Genomic DNA, 25,041 nt, shown 5'->3' with positions numbered 1-25,041 from the left:
AGGGAAATTATAACGCACATATGTATTGTATCGGTGAGGCATTTGACCCCCAAGCTCCCCAACCACATGGCACACAAAAAGCAGCAGCAGCAACAGCAGCAGAAACAATCGAGTGTGGTGTGTGGTGTTGTTTTGTTTTTGCAAGGAAGAGAAAGTTACGAGTCACGGTAAGCGATAGACGCGTTTTTATTCCGTCCGCGGTTTTGTGAGAAAAGTGCCGTTCCGATAGTGAATTTGTGCCACCGCGACGCGCGTTTGCTGGATGGTTGTCCCCAGCATCGTCGGGAGTGAACAATAAACTAATATTTAACTGTTCCCCGAAGCTTTTGCCGGCCCGTGATTCGGTAACAAGTGTAGTGCTAAAAGTGCTAGGGTGAGGACCACCGCCATTGCGTAGCGGTTCGCAAAGCGTCCAAAATCCCACCGTTCTCGCTACACGGGCTCAGCCAATAGAGCTTTGTCTCGCCCGTGTAGCTAATAGCCAAGGAGAACGAAGGCAGGACAGTACAAAGGGGCGTACTGCCTGCGGTAGTAAAACTGCGGTTTCTACCGGGACCTGCTACGGCGAGTAGCTTGTCCGGTGATTTATCACCACCGTCGCTAGGGGGGGTCCGATAAAGGAGTCAATCTCCTCCCCCTAGCTAATAGTCAATGACGGCTGCTTTGCAGCCTAAAAGTGCCCAAAGAAGAAAAGTGGAAGAAGAAAGAAGAAGAAGAAAAAGAGGCTCAGCATAGTCCGTGCGGGAGCAACGACGACCACCACCACCACTGCAGCAAGAGCCACAACGAGTGACGTCGATCAGTGCCTTGGGGGAAAACGGGGCAAAACACTCCTAAGGTCAGATTAGAATATAAGTATTTAAAATTGCAAAATTATTTATTTTCCCAATAAATTCCATCCGAAATCCAGAATTTAGTGGAGGTACCCTGCTTTAGGCCGCCCTGCCGGGTAACAGCGGGTAAGCACCAAAGGGTCTCTCCTTACAATTGGCGCCCAACGTAAATTTGACGAAAAATCTTCGATTTTTCTCACTGAGCGAGGGGTACTTCCACCAAAATTTGGATTTTGGGTGGAATAAACACAGTGGTGGGGATATTTTCCACAGTCGCGTGGTCGTTTAATTTATTATACATTGTTGTGTGTTGTCCTAAATCGGTTATTCGTCTCGTCTGCAGAACGAATTGGTGCATTTTGGGTCTCTTTGTTCTCAGGGCGGGATTTTTGATTCTTCTGGGCCGATTTGGGGTAACATTTGACGCAACCTGGTGACCGAGAACCATTTTGGAACCGTCAGTAAGCCGAAAACTGGTTCCTCACCGTATTTATACCTACGAAACAGTTGGTAAGTTTTAATTTCGTTCACATTTTGAAAATTTGCGTTGCTCATTCGTCAAAATGCCGATCGACATGTTGACGTTGGGGGAGTTTAACGTCGCCTACTTCCATTTGCGTGCCGATCACTTAGAACCTGACGAAATTGACTTCGAATTGAACTCCCGCGGTGTTGTTATCCCTCCTGGATCGGGTCAATCCAGTTCCGAAAAGCGTCGTCAACTGCGAGCGTTATTGGTCAGTGAGCAGGAATGCTCCGAGACCGCTACCCGCTCCTTTAAAGGGGATATTGACGCTGAATTGGAGCTTTGTCGTGGCAAATTTGAGTCCATGAAGGAGGATTTGGGGTACAGGTGTCCGAATAAGGAGGTTTACCGGAGCAGACTGCTCCATCTGGGTGCTCGGCTCCAAATCGTCAAAAACTATGTCGTGGGGGAGGCCAATGAGGCCTTTGTAGATTTGTTGAGCGATGTGGTAGCCCTCCATAACTACCACTTCGCGAATAGTTTGGTGCCTCCCCTCACGCCAACCGAGGAAGACAAAGAAGATGATGTGGAGGATTTGTTGACTCAAATTGCCGCGGGAAAGGATGTTTCACCGAAAGGAAACCAACTTCCCATCGTTGAAGCATCCTCCAATCAGGCGGTGGGCGAAGAAATTCGCGATGTCTTACTTGACATAAGGGCGGAGATAAAAAGGACGCAAGAGCAAATCAATCAAAGCGAAACTAGAACTGCATCCAGAGTGGATTCACTTGAAGATGTAGTCAGAAAACTAGGTAGCGGCCTTGCGTCCATTGGTACGATTGCATCCGGACTACAGAAAACTAATCGTGAAGTGCAAACACTTCGCGAGAAGATTTCTGAGTTACAGGACATCGTCAGCAAAATTATTCCTAACGTAAACTCCCCGAGTTTGCCGGTAGATACGCAAGATCTTCGATTGCAACAAAGTCCCGATCTACCGGATTTGCCTGATTTTGATCAGCAAGCGTTAGAAGGTTTGGGTACTCCGGAGAACCTGCAGAAGCAAACTTCTAGCAAGAACTTTGGACTATCCAATCAACCATTTCAAAGACGTTTTGACTCCTGTAATGCGGACAATTCCAAAAGTTTTGAGAATCTCAGACCTTCGCACAATTCCCAGAACTTTCATCACCAAACTACTCTTCCGAATTTAACGCTTCCGCGTCTGCCGGAAAGAACAACATCGGTGGAGATCACCGGTTACCAGCGTCTGCCCCAACGGGTGGCCGATTGGAAAATCAGGAAGTACGCTGGGAATGACGAAGGAATGGGACTCAACGAATTTTTGGAATGTGTCCACCATTACGCTGAGTCAGAACAAATGTCCGAGGCAGAACTGTTTAGCTCGGCAATGCATTTGTTCACCGGTAACGCGTTGGCTTGGTTTCAAGCGATGCGTTCCCAGAAGCGGTTCTACAACTGGAACCACCTGGTGTGCGAGTTGAAGGCGAACTTCGTGCACCCGGAACTTGATGCTGCGCTGAGGATGAAAGCGTCTCAGCGGCGACAGCAGAGGAACGAATCCTTCCAAGATTTTTATCTGGAGATGGAGAAGATCTTCCGTGCTATGCCTGCGTCGCTAAGTTCCCACGAGAAGCTAGACATCCTCAAGCGAAACCTGAGGCCTGATTACAAACAGGTACTTGTCTTCAAGCCGGTGAACACATTGTCCGAGTTGATGCTCATCGGAAAGACCATAGATGCTTCCAAAATCTCCATTTACCAGAAAGTATTTGGAGTTCCCAAGGAAGCATCTACAATTTCATGTAAGCCTGCATATGATGGTTATAAACAAAGCCAGCAGCAACAACAATCTCGTGACAATGGAAATGGGTACAAACCAAGGGTATTCTACAACAAGAATAGCCCTCCATCGTCACCAAAACGAAATAAACCTCCACCTCTTCGTTTCAAAGAAACGGGAGGTCGACCCGAAAGAAATCTCCGAGAGAAGACTAGCCCAATCCCTAAATCACCACAGTCGCGACAAGAAGGCATAATATGTTTGAGCTCCCTGGTGGACAAACATCGTCCGCCACATTTGGGAGTGTGCTACAACTGCGGAATTCAGGGGCATGAACATGAAAAGTGTTCAAAGCCAAAGCGTGTTTTCTGCGTACTGTGTGGATTTAAGGGATTTGAAGCTTCTCGGTGCCCTTATTGTTTGCATAATGGGATTAGATCCAATTAAACATGATGGCAATCTAATCCCTCTGTAAATCTTCAATGAAAACTTCCCGTAGCTTCTATCTGTACCAATTCTTCAAAGGCTGTTTCCATGTCAAAATTTCATAACAAATTTTCCCAAATTGGTACAGTGGGAGTGAATACTAAATTTTTACTTCAAAGATAAACTTTCCAATTACTTTGATCCAGGCATCCGTTGCTTGCATATTGCTCAACGATGACCTGCAAGTAGATATCAAATTCAGTGTGAGGTTGTGAGAAAAGTTAGTGGAACACCGGGGAGTGTCCGATTCCAGAATCTTAGCGGCAGCCCAAGACTGTCAAACATTGGCTTGACAACCACGGTTGTCAATACTAGGACACTGGTTAGTACACTAGCTTTAATCCCAATACTCCCCTGAAGAAGAATGGTGTCGCCCACACAGCCTGATTGAGCCGTTGGAGGGTGACAGCAAATTTTCCCAAGCCAGCGTGAATATAAAATCTTCCAGGAGCTCCTCGGATCCACCATATCGACTTCACCAGGTTGCTCACTTGGGAGCTTCCGAAGATCGATGGATCCGGGAGCATCACGCATCACTTCACGCTGGCAATCATCTTCTTTCCTCAGGAGTCGACACCTAAATCTCTCGGCACTTGACAACTCTTCGAGGTTGTGACCTCTAGGGGTCATTACCTCAATACAACACCAATACACCCCAATTAAATCTTCCTTCCCTGACAGAAGGACTCAAACACGACCGCCGATCCATTCGGGAGGTCATCTATGTATGCGCACCTGTACACTAGAGTTATCTTCATGTTCATTTCCAGCGCATAGATGACAACACCATTTTTAACCTTTTTAATTTGTTTGTTCTTCGTTGTTTTTATCTGCCAAAATCAGGGAAATTCGACTGATTCCAAACGGAATCAGTTCGTAATTGATCTGCATTCACGTTCGGTGTCTTGCTCAAGTATCCTTGGGAAAGGAATTACTTGTAGCGTAAAAGACAATACCTTGCGTCCATTGCCCGTTTGTTTTGGTATTTTGTGTGCTGTATGAGTTATATTGTATGAGTGAAAATAATGAGAGTGAATGAGAATGAGTGAAAGTGTGTGAAATGGCGGGGTGTTCATCCAAATGTCTTGTGTGATTGTGTGTACGCGTAGGCCAGTGATTGGGATGAATGAGTGATACACTTTGGATGAATGTGGATTGAATTGGAACCCCATCTGTCTAGTAAATATAAATACCGTCAGGACGGGAATACTGGACGTCGGAAGAAAAGAATAACAAGAAAAACAAGACCACGACAACCGTTCCTCTGCTATGCTACTTCCGACCGGAGGCTAGCAGGGTTTTAGGAAGTCAGGTTGTTTTGAGTGTTATCCCGAATTGGTCTGGGGGAGTTGAAGATTCTTAGCTCTCCCATTGAGAACCGGATGTGTCCGAGGGTGGTCTGGTGCCGTTAATAGCGACGGGTCCCAGTCCTTGTCTGCAGAACAACCACGAGACGATGTACCGATTTAGCTTTTTATTTTTGTTCGGTCGTTTCCCTGATTGTGTCTATGTAAACACTTTTAATCTGTGGAAAATGTCTTTGTGTGGTTAGGTTAGGCAGATTTTTTATTTACATTTTATTATTTATTTTTATTTGTTTCCTTGTTAATTTATTTCATTTTAATTCGTTATATATATATTGTTATCGGTGTTAGGTGTTAGGGTTAGTAAAAAAAATGGTTTCCATTTTTTTTCTCCTCGGTGTGGGCGAGATTGTAACCCACGGTTACAATTTCGTTCTATATTTATGTACACCACTGTGTTTTGGATCATTTTAATTTGTTTGTTTTTATATTTACTTTTTATTCGATATTTATTTAGTTAGAATGTAGGGAAATTATAACGCACATATGTATTGTATCGGTGAGGCATTTGACCCCCAAGCTCCCCAACCACATGGCACACAAAAAGCAGCAGCAGCAACAGCAGCAGAAACAATCGAGTGTGGTGTGTGGTGTTGTTTTGTTTTTGCAAGGAAGAGAAAGTTACGAGTCACGGTAAGCGATAGACGCGTTTTTATTCCGTCCGCGGTTTTGTGAGAAAAGTGCCGTTCCGATAGTGAATTTGTGCCACCGCGACGCGCGTTTGCTGGATGGTTGTCCCCAGCATCGTCGGGAGTGAACAATAAACTAATATTTAACTGTTCCCCGAAGCTTTTGCCGGCCCGTGATTCGGTAACAAGTGTAGTGCTAAAAGTGCTAGGGTGAGGACCACCGCCATTGCGTAGCGGTTCGCAAAGCGTCCAAAATCCCACCGTTCTCGCTACACGGGCTCAGCCAATAGAGCTTTGTCTCGCCCGTGTAGCTAATAGCCAAGGAGAACGAAGGCAGGACAGTACAAAGGGGCGTACTGCCTGCGGTAGTAAAACTGCGGTTTCTACCGGGACCTGCTACGGCGAGTAGCTTGTCCGGTGATTTATCACCACCGTCGCTAGGGGGGGTCCGATAAAGGAGTCAATCTCCTCCCCCTAGCTAATAGTCAATGACGGCTGCTTTGCAGCCTAAAAGTGCCCAAAGAAGAAAAGTGGAAGAAGAAAGAAGAAGAAGAAAAAGAGGCTCAGCATAGTCCGTGCGGGAGCAACGACGACCACCACCACCACTGCAGCAAGGGCCCCAACGTGTCGACCGAAGCCAAAGTGCCAAAGGGGAGAAAGGGGCAAAACGAAGGTCAGGCGTAGAATATAAGTTTTTGTTGCAAAGTTTATTTATTATTTATTTTCCCAATTAATTTCATCCGAAGTCCTTAATTTAGTGGAAGTACCCTGCTTTAGGCCGCCCTGCCGGGTAACAGCGGGTAAGGGCTGAAAGCCTCTCCTTACAACATGGAAGGTCTCTTTGATCCTGGATAGTGAAACAAGCAACAAGGTGTTATTTCGGCAGTGACCAAATTCAAGTTTAAGTCTACGGACAAAAGTTATAGTCCGCGAAGAAGTTAGTTGCATTTTGCAAAAAGTGGTTTAGTTCACAGACAATACGATTTCTAGTGTGGGAGTGATTATTAACCCTACTAGTAAGGCTAGGAGTAGCCCCGGTTCTCCTTATCGCTAACGTTGAGGCCGGTCGTTTAGTGAGAGGTCGCGATACGGTTCAAAGTTAAAGACGGTACGGTGATTGACCGCGGCGTTTGTAGACCGTTTTCGTAAGGTACCGCGAGTGAGCTAAACCCTATAGAAATTCCTCTCTAGTGCTATCCAGTGATTGCCGAAGGTCGTACGTCAACACACGACCGAATCACCGTGAAAGTCCTCCGTGGAGGTGAACGCTCCAAAGTCCGGTTAATACCGGTGAAGCCCAACGAATACCCACGGCCGGTCAGGGACCGGCGAGACCCAGGAAACCCCATCCGCCGGTAGGAATCCGGCGACGTCCAGCGAATCGTCATCGACCGGTTGGGAACCGGTGGCGCCACGTGGTACCGCGTGGTGGTGATATCACACCGTCTCTTCAGCAGTGAGCAAGTGAGTCCGTTCCTCTTTTCCAACTAGTGCTTTGACAATTTCAATAAATTATTCGTAAATGATAAAATAAAATTAGCTTTCTTTGATTTTGCCTAAAATTTGCATTGCTTCTTGTGTGGGCCGAGAAATTGATTTTCAGCCTCTATTGTTCACGACGGTTGCGAAAGGTACAGGTGAGTATCCACTAGTGCGGACGTTTGCCCCTGAGATAAAGAGATAGGTGAGCTAGTTGGGGACGTGCGGACGTCCACTTTTAAGACGTGTGGACGTCACTGAAAGTATTAAATTCCGTTTCAACGGCTTGAAACAGCAGAGGCGGTGGCGCGTGGTCTCGGGGAAAGGCTAATGCAGACACTATACAAGAGGTGGTCCAAAGGTTCCAAGGTCATAACGGTACCCTGCGGTCAAAATCGTCCCTTACAGCTATTAAGTGGCCGTGGGGTGAACATCCTGGTAGCGTTGTTGTCGTGGCGTCGGTCTACTGGGTTAGATCAGAGTCCACGGTTGAAAATGGATCCCCGGTAAGGTGCAGGCGCCACTGCCAGCAACTCCTCCTGATGCTAGTTGATAGGGCCTGAGCCTTCAGAAGGTCTAACTGCGGGAGCAAAATTTCGGGCAAAACTGGATGGAAGTGGGTCGGCCACATTCTAAGCAGGGGTGGATATGAAATCTGCAAGTAAGTGATACACTGGAACCCGACAGGACATTGCAACAGAAACTCATGGTGGTGCGGCCCTGTGCGAGTGCGTGCAGCCCAAAAATATAAAAGCAGTGGATGAAAATTTAACCAGGAAACAAATGAGCACCATGAATGCACAAGACCCAAAGAAAAGTTAGTAGTTCATAAATTTACAACGATCAGAAGGCGCTTGATTACAAAAACAGAATCCTTTTTAGGCTCTCCCGATGTTTCTGTAAAATTATTCTTTACATATTGACATCACAGAAACTTTAATTTTACGAAACAACCACGGTGCTGATTCATTTAATGTGAACGTATTTGACCACTATTGATTACTCATCGTCCATAGAGTGACCTCATAGAGCCCAACGGATAACAACACAAAAAAACCGCCACCTATTCCGAATTATAATAAATAGTTCGTCATCGCAACTAATTCGCGCCGTTTGCCTTTTGTTCCAGTGCACGCCGCAGCTAGCATTTATTGCGCACCATTTTCGATCGTCACCTGGAGCAATCAATCTCGAAAGGTGACGATGAGGAATTCTCCGGTGCAAGGGGTCAACTGGACAAATTGTTTTCAATTCTCCCCCATCCCCCACTGTCAGTGAGGGAGTCTGAGTCGACGCATACCACGGGGACGGGGGGTTCAAGCATGGCCTCGAAAATTGCCCACCGATTGACGCGCTGCTGCTGGACCGGTCGAATCACACGGAGCGAGCCCGTCGTCGTCGTCGTCGTCGTCTCGGACCCTTACAGAGCTCATGTGGAACCAGTTTGGTGAACTTGTTTGTGATAGCGAAACAATTTCCACACCCACATTGTTGAGGTCTTTACCGGCCGGCGGGGGGATCGCAGGTCGAGGGGACAACCGGTGCCCAGCGATGACTGATGATGACGACGGTTCTAAGGTGGCATTTATGTAGGATGTATGTATTACCACCCCGCACGGTGCAGGAACGAGCTGGGTTCGAAAGGGAAACGAGGAGATATAAATTGCACTTTTTTTCCTCTCAACTACAAAATTGCGTGACCAGATCCAGAGCGCACCAACCATATCGCACTCGCACCGTGGATTGCAGTCGGGTTGAGTCTCTGGGGCAGGGATGCCAGAGTGTGATTTAATGTTCTCATTTTTTTTTTATTCTTAATCGCTTAACCTAGTTTACAGCTCTATAGTCCACTTCGACACTACGGGAGCGAATACAATTGACAGTTCCAGTAACACTTTCTACAGTGCCTAAATGTTTTCTATTCTTAATCTATAACGAACTGGTTACGTATACGCTGCTTTCACATTCTACTCTATCCATGGTAGAAGGATGAGCACAATGATGTTGATGTATGGCTCTTGTTCCTTTTCCAGTCCGATTGAGGGTCCATTATGAGCTGCCGTTCGTGGATATTCAATTATCTGCGTCCGTTTGTGCTATTAGCTCAGAAGAGGGTCAGTGCCAGCCGCTCGTGGGGGAAGAGCAGCTGACGAAAAAAGAGCCGCAGCTGGGATCGAACCCATGACCATCCACTTATGAAATGAACATGTGACCACTGGCACCGGCAATTGCATTGTTTAATCCTCCAGGAATTCCGCTGGGAATTCTTTCAGATATTGCACTAGGAACTTTTACAGAAGTTTCGTATGAAATGCCTTTATCACTTCCACTGCGATTTCCACTGAAACTACCACCGAGAACCACCTAGAACTACAGGGACTACTCTTGGAGTAAGACAGGGATGTCCTTTAGGAAATTCCCTGGGCATTTATCCAGGAGTTTCACCAGGAATACCACTGCGAGTTTTACCGAAAATTCCTTTAAGAGAGATCCATTGAGAGCTTCTCTAGGAGTTCCCCTGGTAATTACTCTCGAAGTTCTACTGCCAATTCCTATAGGAATTTCACTGGAAATTCCTCGAGGATTTCTACTGGTATTTCCTATAGGAGTTTCTCTGGGAGTTCTTAAGGAGTATTAAACAGAATTCATCTAGGAGTTATACTGAGGATTCTTTTAGGAGTGGCACCGGGAATACCTCTACGAGTTTTACTGGAAATTCTTTAAAGAGTTTCACTGAGAATTCTTCTAGGAGTTTCATCAAGAATTCATCTAAGAGTTCTACTTGCCCGTGTAGCTGCTGGCTTTGAATAGCACTACGGACCACCTGTTCCGGGAGTAAAAGTCCACCAAACAGGTAACCCCAATCCAAGGTGTCAGGCGACCCGTGCAGATGGATGAATAGTTAAGGGAGTTTAAAACATGCTCGATCTTTATCGGAGCCCGTAGCGTGGGTAGATCACCTTTTTGGGTTGCGTTGCGGCGAAAAATCTATCAAATCGAACCATAGTCCTAACTGCTTCCAACTATGGAACAGCCTATTTTAGTAATTAAAAGATTTCATACCTTGGTAAAAGTGATAGATCTCGGCTTGGTTCTGGCCGAGATGGATCTTGAAACAAGGAAAAAATGGATTAGTAATCCTAATCTTTTATTCGGTATTCACTGGTTTGAGGCAGCAGGGACTAAGGTTCCGATACATGGTCAATATCGGAATAATTTCTTGACTTTTTCGTTAAGGAATCCGATTTTGACTGAAAAAGGAGCGTGTTAAAAGCGGAATCTATCAATCAGAATGCTTATTTGCGATTAAGTTGAAAATGGCTACTGTAACAAAACCGAATACTTGCGACATGCACTATACAAAAGACACGGGGTATACTACCCGGGTAGAGGCGAAGAACAAACCAAGGACAAAATAATAACACAATTTGCCATGTCTCATCCCAAGTAACATTCTCAGCGCTTATTGGAACTATTTTGGTTTTATTACAGTTTTATAACGGTCATAGAAAATGCCATCGGTTGGAATTTTATTTAACACTAGAAGTGTTCTAAGAAGCATCAATAAAATTATAACAAAACTCGTCAATGCAGCAACCTATTTGATTTATGAACGGTTTTATGGTGGTCTATGGTGGAGTGCCTCAAAATAAACATTGAAAGAGTAATCATTGCAAGCTTAGCATGTCAACAGGTGCACTATGTCATATTTGGTGGCCAACAATAACGCCGACTATAACCATGACCCAATTATTTGTTATCTTATTGGTTATTTAAATATTATTCAATTTGTTATACAGCGATTTCAAAATTCTATCTCGAAAAAATTTGCTTTCAATCAAATATAATCAAAAGTGATTTGTTCAAACATTCCTTTAAACATTTTTGTCCATCCATAATCGACCATTGTGAAGTACTTTTCTTGATCGAACTGAGCGCCATCTCATAGTGAGTAGCGGTAACTATAGGTGGATTTATTGGTAGCTTATTATGGTAAAATCACGATCAATTACACTTATTGTGGCTATAACGAAGACACGTTTGATTTATTGTCGAACGCACTTATTTTCTTGGGAAGCTGCTGCTGCCATATTGAAGTTGGAGACTTTTCCTCATCGCGGAATCAATAAACACATCAAAATACTACATACCTTGATAATTTGCCGCTTATTATGGAAAGCATAGCTATAAGCACTACTAGGAGAGTCATTTTTGGCGAAATTCAAGAAAAAAAACAGTCACTAAATATACACTTTAAATCCATGTATCGGCTGGAAATTGCACTTTTAGAGAGGCGCGTTTGTTTTCAGCACCTATTATCAAAATATTTACTGTGAAACTGCTCTTGCACATAAATTTAATCACAACATAGATCGCCAGAGTCACACTCTTCTAATAATATTCATTTCTGCTTACCGAATAAAGTTAATTCTATTATGGCTGCGATACCGACAAAAGTTTGTTTATCTTTTTTCCACGGATAAAAAATTGGCTGTCAAAGTTTTCGAGCAGAAATGAGCAACATGAAAGTTTTATTGCGAACTTATTGTTGGCCTTAATGGTTATTTGAAAACTTCAATAAGTGTGGTCCACTTGGTCGGCATATGTTCTTATAGCGGTTATCAGAAGGTTTTGATGGAATTGTTGGCTTTATTAGTAGTTTTATAAAATTGGTCGGGAAAATCGCTTATAGAGCATTATAAATCTCAAAATGTTACTTGGGATTTCATCATTATTATGTTATTTATGGATAACACAAAATAACTCGCTAAGTACAAAAAGTATTATCATTGCAAAATTTGTTATTTCTGAGTTATTATTGAATGACAATAAATAACTGAATAATAACAAAATATGAAATCATAGCAAAATGAGTTATTCTGAGCATCCTAAGTAAAATAACACCCTAATTGCATATTTTACAATCATAACTTGTTTTGTTATTGATTAGTTATTAATTATTTATTTTATTTTAAATAGAATATTGATGAAAAGCAAATTTTGTTATTGGTTTGTTAGGAACAAGAGCTAAAAGAACAAAAAATAATAACTCACTTAGTTTCAAAAAAAGTAAATAATAACTTATTTTGTTATTATAAGATCAAACCAAGGACAAAACATTTCAGAACTTACAATACAGTTTTTTTCAATCATAAGAACAAAATTTACAATTATGATGATCTTATGTGAAATAACTTATTTTATTCTTACTTTATAAGGATCTTATAAGGACAAAACTAGTTATTATTGAGTTATTTTCCGGTTAAAAGTCAGTTATTATTTTCGTTCCTTTTAGCTCTTATTCCCAACAAACCAATAATAAATTTTGCCATTCAGCTATTCATTTTTAATGGCAAAATTTGATCTTCGTTAGTTATTTTCTACTACCCGGGTACAATAGATCAAATATTGGTCGCAGTGGTTATGTCCTGAACATTCTAAATAAAATAGATTTCTACTGAGTGTTCTTCTAGGAGTTCCACTGGGAATTCCTCTGGAAGTATCCCTGGGAATTCCCAAAGAAATTCTATCCGAAATTTATCTAGGATTTCCACTGGGAAGTCTTCTGAAAGTTCCCTGGAAATTCCTTCAGGAGTTTTATGGGAATTACTTTAGGAATCCCATATGTACTGGGAGTTCATTTACCAGTTCCTTTGGGAGTTCCTGTAGGAGTTCCTGGTGAAACTTCCTCCACCAATGTCATGCCATTTAAAACGTCCTCCGGCGTTCTCTTCCAAAGCGACTCCGGTTATTCTTCAAGAAGATACTTCAGGAGTTTTCCAAATCCGGATGTTTTCAAGACATTGTTTCCAAAATTCGTTTGGGAGTTCTTGGAAAAATTTCTCTCGGAATTCTTCCGGAAGTTCCCACGTAAATTCTTTCGAAAGTTCGTCCGTGAATTCTTTCGGAAGCTTCATTAGGAAATCTTTCAGCATGTTTTCGGGAATTCTCCCAGAAGTTTTTTGAATGCCTTTTGGGAATTCTTTCAGAAATTGCTGCAAGGATTCTTCCAGAAATGGATCCGGGATATCTTCCGAAAATTCCTCCGAAAATTCTTTCGGAATTTCCACCAGGGATTCTTCTGGATGTTCTTCCAGAAATTGCTCTTCCAGAACTAGTCACGATAATCTTTTCCCAATATTTTTTTTTCAAAAATGCTACCAGAAGTTGCTGCAAGAACTAATCCAATAGTTTTACCGGGAATAATTCCAGCAGTTTCTCCGCAATGTCTTCCAGCAAATCCTCCGAAAACACTTTCAGGAGTTCTTCGGATGTTTTTTCGGGAATGCTTACGTAATTCCATCAGGACTTCCCACACGCAACCTGAGATTGGCAGATTGTAATACAATTGGGTATGAAACATATACAAATATTGTATTAGGGCCTTGCAAATACAAAAATTGGTAGGTGGCAGTGTACCAAAAATTGTATTGGCTTCCTAGAATCTGGAAAAGGAAAATTTCGCATGTGTGCGTGTGCTCTGTCGCACTGGTTTCTCATTATTTGTTCTACTACTACATTTAGACTGATCATGGCAGCAGCGGCGGCATCAAATACCAATACATGTTTAAAAAGAAATACGGGCGGCGGCGAGAATGGAACCGAGACACTATCATGGTGATACACAGTATCCTGCGCTCTAACCAGCACGGTTATAACTGCACATGAAAAGACAAGAGGCTGAAAGCCATCATCATCAACACAAACGTGGCTTGGTGATGGAAGTGATACAGCCGCCACACTGCACAATGGGTCCAGAGCCGTATTTGCGAAGACAAAACTGTTTAAGCTTCAGCTTTAAGTTTTTAGACACATATTGTGTTTTAGAAAGTTTATTTTCAATTGTTGACCCTATTCCCTATTATTGTTATGTTAGGGTGGTTGGTCTGGTAAAACTGTTTCAAAAATTTGCTTTCTAATAATTTTATTTGCGATGCCATGATGGATGGTGATGGATCGATTAATTAGAAATTCCCCCAATAAACGGCAAATTCTAAATTTCATATATCTCAGGACTCTCACCACTTAGAAAGTTGGTGTCTCCGACAACGTTGTTAAGTGAGTCAACCCAACTAACAATCGCAAGCCGCAAACCAGCATGCATGCTGAATTGTTGCTTTATAATAGTAATGATAGCTGAACTACAATTATGCTGTACACATTACTGTACAAATGTTTTTTTCTATTGAAATAGTAGCCAATGTTCAACCTTTCGTATCGGTATCAACAATTATAAATTTAAACACTTTTCAAGCGTTTAATAATATTTTTATTCGACTTGCAGTTATTTCTTTACAAAATAGTTTAACAAGACCTTTTTCTGCTTCTTGTCAAGTACATGCAAAAATTAGAACATGTATCTGTACAATGTGTTTTTAACAAGTCAAATAAGCGCTTTCGTTTCATCATACTTCGACTCAGTGTACAGGATGAAAAACACGTGTTTTTTACTGAACAGCAGATGAATTAATGTGGTCTTCAGTTGTTAACCATAAACAGAACATTATTCACCACTGCTGAATAGGAGTCAAAGTGTAATCATTATACAACCACGGGAAGTTTATGTTTTGATTTGAGCGCGTCAACTCATCATCTCTAGGATGGCGCAGATAGGAAGGCAAGCGGCTGGCAATCGATGGATCTCGAGTTCGAATCTTGATTTAGGTAAATGTATTTGTAGTTATTATTTCACAATAGTTGTTCACAGCATAAAGTGTCAATCATAAACTCTCGTAGAAATTGAAAAAAATTGCATTTTATTTTTTTAAATCATTCTTGCAGTAGCTGAATAACAGCTTTACTATCAGTTTGTAAAATGTTTTAAACAACAAACAGTTCAGTTGGTACACAACACTATGCTTTATTGTTTCTCCAAATTTGTGTGAACTAAACCCGAACAAAGGTTGTGCCTGAAAATTATTCAGCACCATGCTGAATTAATTCGTCGTAAAGGTGCTTGTAAAAAGAGTAATTGTTAGTTGGGAAGGGCTTACAGTTAATGGTCCACTAGGCGGCGCTAGTTACACATTTGCAAAATCATTCAAATGATTGATATATTTTCGTGAAGTAATCAACAAGCTGTAAGATATTGTATAGAGAATAATTAATCAGCAGATTTTTGGATAAGCCACACTTGATTGACCGTAATCATTTCACAATAATGAAAAAAAAAAGAAATGACAGAACTTGGCAGAAACATTTTTGTCTTCGTAAATACGACTCTACACCCATTGTGCACTGAAAAGCCCGCATCCAGCAGGTTGCTGTTTGCAAGTGGAAAATTCCATGTAGACAATAGGACGCAAAGCTCAGCAGCGAAGCAAAAGTTATTTTTAGACGCAACCCGGTTCAACTTCTCGGGTTTGAATGGTGACCCACTGGGGGTTTTTCAGGAATTCCTTCAGGATTATCATCTAGAATTCCTCTTGGAACTTTTCTAGGAGATCTACTGATTGAAGTTTCTCCTATAATATGGAGAATTTCTGTGAAATACATCAATATATTTTTTTTTTGAAACCTATGTTTCTAACTGACTAATGTTCTGAGAAACATTGCAACAGGAAATCTAGTTAAAATTGCGTTAAAATGTTGAAACTTGTGGAAACATTTCACGGGAATTTTTGTAGGACTACTTCGTACACACTTGCTCAGGGTCGCTAAGAATAATCCTTTGAAAAATAAAATTGGGCTGCATATATTCTGAAGAAATCCTAGGAGACGCTCCTGGAAAAACTATGTGGAAAAATGTGGAGGCATTTCCGAATATGCTAAGTACTTTTCGAAGGAGCTCCTGCAGGAATTCCCAAAGGAAAGTCCTGAAAGAATAAGTGGAGAAACTTCTGATAGGAGTCCCGGGGAATTCCTTAAGAAACTCTTGAAGAAACTCATGAATAAATAGAGGGATGAGTTATGAAAGAAACATCTGAGTAAATTCTTAGAGGAACTTTGCTGAAACTGTCGGAGGAAATTCTGGAGGAATTGCTAGAGCAACTCGTAAGGGAATGACTGCAGGCAGGAGTTTACAAACGAACTCTCGAAGAAACTCACGCGATAAGTATTGAATAAATGCTAGGGAATGCAGGAATTCTTAAAGGAATTTCAGGAAAATCTCTTGAAAGCATTCCTGAAGGAATTTCCAAACAAATTCTCAGCGGAAGTCCTACAGGCAGTTTTATTTCCCAGAACCCTGAAGGAATTTCCCTACAAAGTTCGCAATAAACTCAAATAGAATCCCGGGAGAGCTCTTGAAATTCCAACAGAAACCCTAAGGATTTTTGGCAGGTATTTTTTTTTTCATGTAAATCCGGATAAACTTCTTAAGAAATACAATGGAGAACATATGAAAAAAAAAACCACGAAGGGGCTCCAGGGCAAATTCCTGGACGAGGTCTTGAAATAACATCACTTTTCCCATGAACATGGTCGTAGAAATTTCCGGAAAATTTCAGAGGAATTTATCGAAGCATTTTCAAAAGTGAATTTCAGATTTGTTTGACAAAGGAATATTGAATGGAATAGGGTCTCCAGTTAGCCTAGTGGTTTAGGGCTATTGATCGCCAATCCGGAGACGGCGGGTTCGATTACTGGTCAGGTCGGGAGAAAATTTATCGACTCCCTGGGCAGAGTGTATTATGGTCCTTGGTTCACAATATACAAATTCATGCAATGGCAGACAAAGGAAGCCCTTCAATTAAAAACTGTGGAAATGCTCGCTCACAGAACACTAAGTTGAAGCGAGGCAGGCCAAGTCCCAGTGGAGACGTAGAGCCATAAAGAAGAAGAAGAAGAAGAAGAAGAACAATCCAGCACTGACAAGATATTTGAAGTAACTCTGTTCAGCAAAGTTTGAGCTAATGGATGGTAGAGTCGCCACACGGTATTAATTTATTTCCAAACCCTTTGGTTTTTCGATTAATATTAGGGAGATTCACTTAACAGCATAAACCGCTGATTATTTATTATTCTGATGGCTTTATCGGTCTTTTTCAGAGAGTAAGGGAGTAGAGATCAAAGTGGATAATGAAATGATAGATTTGATAGTATTCGCTAGGTTGCAAACAAGTGTGAAAATTTATAGAACGTGAAGTTAGGCATTTAAACCATGTATTGAACGAATATATCGAATGCGTGAAACTTCTGCCGTACGACCTGTGCTTTTAAACAGATCGGCTTGGTTGGTAGTTTATACCACCATACCAAGAGTCAAGACTGGCAAAAAGTTTGTGCCTGAAACTTGAAATTTATCAAATCGGAAAATAAAAATCCACATCTCGTCTCACAAGTTTATTCAAGGAAAACATTTCTATAGAAATTCTGTCTCAATTACTGTTAGTAAGGAACTCTCGACCACAGGTCCTTCGGATTTGTTATCACTTGCAGCTTGGAAGTCGAGTCAAGTACAAGACACTGAAGACGACCTCACAGTTGAGGTCGAAATACGTATCTGTCAAAGGATGCAAATTCTTAGTGGAATTCAAAGGAACAGTACTCAACACGATTTTCTTTTTACCAACTAGGTATGCTATAAGCACTGTATCCAACGATCCATCTTCACAATGCTGGTAGAAACAAACCCCTGGCATCCCTGGATCAGGATGCTGGGCGGCAAATGGAACAACCGCCGCGGTCGTGGCATACATATTATTAAAATATCATCGCAAATTATTGTAACGCTATAACATTACTCACAAAAATAATAAACGCCGTTTGACTCGATGGATGGGTTCGGACTGGGACTCGGACTGAACGGAACAAGTTCTGCACCACTTTGAGTTGATGGCGAGGTGACCGCGACCGGGGCGAAATATTATCAAAAATTTATCTTTCACATAAGGTATAACATTACGCGACGTGCAGTTTGCCCTTGCCGGGTGACTCCGCAGAGCACGTGGAATTCAGCCAGAGGGAGGGAAACGGGGTAAGAAACTGATATTATGGCCCATTCATCACCCCTCAAAATGCGCGGATCGGACATCAATCATCGAAGAGCCGGCCGGGCTTGCAGCCAACCACCGGCGTCCAGCGGGTCCAGAGGTATTTACTTGTGATGTATGCGTTCTTTTACGGGCAGATGGACGATGGACGATGGACCATCACCCATGGTCTGTATGAAGAGATAGGTCCACACCGTCAACCGGGAAATCAGCAAGTGCATTTGTCCATATGGCGCATGCTAGGCAAGGGGAAAACATTCGATCTGAAGCGAACATTGATGAATCAGAACAAAATTGTCTGTTCGAGGAGACATACAAATGTTTATGAGAAGTGACATCCGCAGAGCAGCCAAATTGACTGGATTTTGTGAAAATCCTACCCTGGCTCGTTGCTGAAGTGGGACAGTTCATTCGAATCCTTTAAGCGGTTGTGGACGCTTAATCGTTGTTTTCGCATTCTTTTAACATTTTCTTCTTATTCTTGGCTTAACGTTTCCCCTGTGACATGCTTCTCAGCTTAGTGTTTTATGAGCACTTCCACACTTATTAAGTGAGAGCTTCCTCTGGTCGTCTGGTCCATTGGCCGACCAACCGACTTGATATTCTAAAATAGCAGATTCAACTTCTTGCGCCCTGTCAGACAGGCCACATGTATAGATGACCAATTTATGTGGGTCCATCGCCCGTCCAAGTAGACTCAATGCAAAAGAATAACTCATCCAATGCGCCACGCTTGTCTTAATCACTCCCCGGTGCTCTCGTCACGAAACACAGAAATGCTAAACACCAGCAGCCGTCAACCGTGCTATATAGCTCTCAGCATGCTGCCCAAGTGCTCAATGTCACAGCAATCGGACAACACCGTCGCGCTGCCGCCCAGGGCCCAGCATCAGCTAGCAGCGAAGTCCGTTAGCATGAGTAATGGTCAGATCATGATTAGGTGTACGGGGCCCAGTGACTTTTCTGCTCCTTACAGAACAACGGCGGCGGGCAGCCCGACCCGGGAGAGAAGCTGAATATTGATTTTGAACGGTGGTGGTGTCCCATTTTGGCACGTGCCTTGTTTTGTTGTCCTGTCACATGCTTTTTGAACCGCGATAAAGCGTTAGGGTACCTATGGCGCCACTTCTGCTCGGGATGGCGCCCCACAGAGCCGAAAATGGAACAGAATTCAATCCTATGCACATTCAATGATTCAGCAACGGTACCGAAAGAATCTGCCATCATATTGGCCTGTGACTTGCCAGTGAATGTTTTCGGGTGACTCATGGGTCAAGCCGCGGAAAAGCGACTCCACCTAAAATTTGATTGATAATATCAATTTATCAACCACGGCTTAGGTATAAACTGTTTTGATTGTAAACCGCCATTCATGAAATCTTGCTCTTTGCTGTGCTATATTGCAATGGGAGGTTTTTACAAGGCACATCATTGACTAACTAATTCCAAAAAGCTTTGTAAATTGCTTAGTAGGAATGTCTATCGCAAAAGTTGCTGGAACTACATATTATAGACTTCTTCTGTTCGCTTGACGTTTAGTGAGTTAGATAACGGAAGTTTTTCAACTTACGTTATTTTCAGTCCTGAGTACCCAGGGTTGTGCAGTGAACCGAATTGAAAGATCTCCATTCTGGGCGATTTCCCGCCATCGCCAGGACCTGTTACCAGGTCAAATTTCTGTCGACTTCCTTAGTTTCTCCACTGATACAAACCGGGTTTCACTGGTGTACAGCAGCATAGATGTCACGTCATCGGCCGCCATTTAATTACCGTAATCCGGGGTAACATTGATCAGAATTTTCTATGTTTCTTGAATAATTCTCTTATTAAAGCAAACGTTACATGTTTTATATTTTTAAAACAAGTACTGGCCCTCTGAGTATGTGTTAAGCTACTCGAAATAGTATTGTAAAACTCTAAAACATGTTTAAATAAGTTTTTTAATCTAATTTTTGATTGTGTTGATTTGGGGTAACATTGATCATGTCAGTGATCAATGTTTATTTGTTTTGAAAATACACTTACTTACTAAATTCGGGGTCGCTGATTTCGAATATGTTGTCCAAAACCATGAATATGACTCATAGGTTCCCGATATTTTTATGATTTTATGTTATAAATATACACCATGATTAAATTTTATGATTTTATGATTGATTTCACCATAACGCTATGCACCCGTTATTGTTTTGGCTTTCGACGACCAAAAATGGAAAATATAATCATGAAGCTATGATTAAATATGCTGGGATCATGAGTAGCATTCATGAAGCCAAGAATAATTTTCATAAACCTGGATGCAGATCCTGATGCTTTTCCACCAGATTCATAAAATCATGGTTGAGTGAGATGAAGCCATGCATAGAATTCATGGAATTAAGAATTACTTTTATGATTCCGTCGTCGTCGGTCCTCAATGCTTCTCAGTCAAATTCATAAAATCATGGTTGAGTGAGATGGAGCCATGCATAGAATTCATGAAATTAAGAATTACTTTTATGATTCCGTCGTCGTTGGTCCCAAATGCTTTTAATTAGATTAATAAAACGATGCAAGCTAAAATCATAAGTAAATAAAATACATGATATCAGAGCCCATTTCTATGATTTTGGGACCTATTCATCATCCTTTTTTCTATGAGCAAGCAGCACTTTTAGTTGGCCTATTGTTAGTGAAGATATGTCATGTTCAAATATTGATTGATTGATTGATTTGTCTTTATTTAAGAATTAAGAGACTTTCAGCCCTTGGCTGGTTCGTCTCTATAAGGATGTTCAAATATAAAAGAGAACAACAATGATCGAACTCACCGGATAATCATATTTAGCTGGTTTACTATTTTTGTCTTTGGCTGCTACATCCAACAGGCAAAGCATGTCCTCCGAACTATATCGATTGTTTACTAGTTCACACCACTTTCTGAGTCTCCGAAGTCGTCGAACGAAGGATAAACCGGAAAAATAGAGAGAATTACCGAAAATTCCCACTTTGCTTCACCCTTCGTACATAAAATCGGAACGACGATGGATGGCACAACGAAAACGCGAACTGGGCACTGTTTACTTTTTGCGCGTTTACTTTTTAGTCAATCAACTCCCAACAAACTGCCGAATCTTATGGGCACACTGTTATGATGTTCCATTTCCTGATATATGCACATTTATTACTCTAACCAAATAAAAACTTTGCAAAAATGGCGGGTTCAACTTTTTCCACATGTCTGTGCTGGACGACCGCGCGATTTATATAATTGCATATGGCAGATAAGTGTAACGCTAGGAAGCAACCATGAATATCTATATCTATATATATAAAAATGAGTGTGACTTCCCTTTGAGTCACGAACGGCTGAACCGATCAGAATGAATCTTGCATGGTTAGATTCGTATTCATGGTGGCTGTGTTTAAATGTACAAAAAGTTACGAAAATCAACTACAAAAGTATGAAAATCGATAAAGTACTGTGTACTGTACTTCGCGAACATTAATGGAGAAGGCGCACGGGTCTGTCATCAGGACACGATGTATACACTTTGCTTGTTGGACATTGAATGAATGATTTTTATTAGTTAGAAAAGTTACACATTACCTGAGGAAAGAATAAAGCATGTTCACACGAATCAATGCTGCGTGGTCAATTCGAGCCGCGCATGGGGTGTTAGATGACATCGGCCGGTCAGGTAACCAAAAGTCGGCACGTTGTCGTTAAGCTAAGCATAATTCATTATTTCTCGTGGGAAATAATAAATTTGCGATGCAGAAAAAGATGTTGTGGAAAATTCCACTACACCTTCCCCCTAAAAGAAAATTATGGTATACAATAATAAATTTTCCGTTTATGCTTTGTTCTTACCTTTACAAATAATTTTCAGTATACAAATAATTTTTGTTTTGAGGGCTCTCTTCCCCTTTTTTAAGGAACGATAATTTTGAGTGTAATAAACAATGTATTTGTTGTCATTATCTTTTTTGTTCTAAAGGTTTAAATTTCGTAAGGCGCGTTTTATGAACTTGAAGTCTTTGTTGATTATTCTGGTTAAAGATTACTGCATTACAGTCCATTAGTTCTTTTATTGTGAATGGTCCGGAGTTTACTGCATCTAGTTTTTGTCTATTTTCATTTCTAAGATAAACTGTATCGCCAATTTGTAAATCTGTATTTTCAATTTCAGCGTTGAGTTGTGTAGTTCTTTTTGTTTTTGCTCGTACAATTGCTTCACGTACTCTTAAATGTGTGGTTTGAAGTTTGAATTTCAATTCTTTCTCATAAGCTTCGTAGTTATACAAAGGATCTGGTTTAATACAATAAGCTATATCAAATAAATTGCATGTTTTTCCAAATACTAACTGAAATGGCGTATACCCATGATCTACACATGGTGTTGTGTTGAAGCAGAAACTAAAAAATGGTAACCATTCATCCCAATCATTTTTGGTATCATTAGTAAAAATCCTCAAATACTCATTCAATGTTTTGTGGCTTCTTTCTAATGATCCAATGGTTTGGGGGTGATATGCACTGGCACAAGTATGTGTTATCTGTACCTTGGTCAGTTTTTATCGAAGATACTGGGCCATATATCAAAATACATTTTTCAATAATTGCTTTTGCTATAGTTGTTGCAGATTTATCCGGAATGGGAACTATTATAATAAATTTTGAAAGATCACATTGCATGGTTACTGCATAGCGATTGCCTTTATTTGTGTAGGTAAATGGTCCAACTGTATCAATTGAAAGTATATCAAATGATTTTGTAGGGGTAGTAGTTTGAACAAATTTTGTTTGAACTTGAGAATAATGTTTGTTTGTTTTACATAGTGTGCATGCTTTTACATACTCAGCTATGCGTTTTTTCATGTGGGGCCATGAATATAACGGTCTAAGCTTTCTGTACAATCGATTTGTACCTAAATGTCCTCCGATAGGAGTTTCATGATGTAGATTAAGAATTCTCAATATATCATCTTCATGTGTCACTAGTTTTGGTCTTTCGTATATCAATATGGTGGCATCCCTAAGGATGTTATTACCAATGTCTTTAAATGAGTTTATATCAATATGTTGGAATATTGTATCGTTCTTTGCGATTGCTATCATTTTACTCAAAAATCCTTTTTGATTCTCATTTGTTTTATGGCTGGCCAGCCTTGTATTTGTGGATTTCTGGATTTTATTCTCCAATATTTTAAAAATTTGCTTCAAAGCTTCATCCTTTTCATGTTCTGTTGTTAATTTGAGATCTAACGCTAGAGTTAGTCTCGGATTATAATTCTTCTTTGACAGCACCATCGATATTTTTGATGACTGTGGATATTTAATGAATGATAGTTTAGATAGTTTGAAAGCATCTGAATTATTGAGCGCTTCATATACATGAAATTGATCAGGCTTCTGCATCTGAGACTCATTAATTGGTTGGCTTGATATATTTCTTGTCATTGATCGTGTAATGACATACATCTGTTTTAACTCATCCATGTCAAGCGGGACGCGAGAAAATGCGTCTGCTACGATGTTTGATTTACCCTCTATATATTCAATGGAAAAATCATATTCTTCTAAATCCCATCTCATCCTAATGAGCTTTGATGATGGGTTCTTCATTGAAAAAAGGTAAATTAACGGACGATGATCCGTTTTAATTACAAATTTTCGTCCATATAAATACGGGCGAAAATATGAAACAGCCCAGTGAATTGCTGTTAATTCTTGTTCAATCGTTGATTTATGTGATTCGCCTTTTGTGAATGCTTTGCTGGCAAACGCAATTGGCTTCTCTACACCTTCGTGTAATTGAGCAAGAACAGCACCACATGCAACTTTTGATGCATCAGTTGTTAATATGAACTGCTTTTGGAAGTCTGGAAATTGTAGAATGTTTGGTGATAATAAACTTTTTTTTAACATTTCAAAAGCGTTTTGGCACTCTGCGCTCCAAATAAATGTTTCATTTTTTCTTAGAAGTTTGTTTAATGGATTGCAAATATTAGCAAAGTTTGGAATGAACCGACGATAGTAGTTGCAGAAGGCAACAAATCGACGTGTTTCATCAGGGGTTTTTGGCACAGGATATTTTTCTATAATTGAATATTTTGCTTTATCTGGTTGTATCCCCTTGTTAGATATATGATGTCCTAAATAGGTTACATCACTTTTGAAGAAATGACATTTTGGCAGATTCAGTTTGAGATTATATTTTCTCAAGCATAAAAATACTTCACGGAGATTAGATAAATGATGATTTATCGAACAACCGATGACGATGATATCATCGATATATAAAAACGCACATTGAGGAGGAAGTCCGCATAGAGCGATCGACATCATCCTCTGAAAACTGTTTGGACTGATATTCAATCCAAACGGTAATCTATTAAACTCAAAGTGTCCTTTACTTGAAGAAAAAGCAGTAAATTTTTTGCTTGCATCTGTCAGCGGAATCTGATGAAATCCTGACATTAGGTCGAGCGTTGAAAAATATTTTGCTCGTCCCAACTGGTCGAGAATCTCATCGATTCTAGGTAATGGGAATTTATCTGGGGAAATGTTTTTATTTAGTTGGCGAAAATCTATAACCAACCGCCATTTTTTATCACTTTCTGATTTTTTGGGCACTAATAATATAGGGTTGTTGTAGGGCGAAGTAGAAGGTTGAATTATACCATCGTTTAGCATTTTGTTTATTTGGTTCTCTATTTCTTCTTTTTGAGACTCAGGGGTCCGATAATTTTTTATATATACTGGTCGTGAATCGTTGAGGCATATTTCTTGTTTATAGAAATTGTTCACGGATAAAACATCATTTTTAAGTGCGAAAATATCGTTGAACTCCTCACACAGTCGTTCAAGTTTTTCTTTAATTTTTGGATCAATCTTCGGATCCATATTTAATTCCTTCAATACTAGCTTGCTACGTTCTTTAACTTTATTCCATGGTTTTTCTAATGAATTTATTTTATATTCATTTAAAGGAACCATTTTTGGTACAAACTTAGAACATACCTTTTTCGTTTCATTAGTAGTATTAATAATTTTCATATAA

The sequence above is a fragment of the Aedes albopictus genome, chromosome 3 (assembly GCF_035046485.1).
Source record: "Aedes albopictus strain Foshan chromosome 3, AalbF5, whole genome shotgun sequence".
NCBI classification, from domain to species: Eukaryota; Metazoa; Arthropoda; class Insecta; order Diptera; family Culicidae; genus Aedes; species Aedes albopictus.
Note: the sequence above shows the minus strand (reverse complement) of the source record.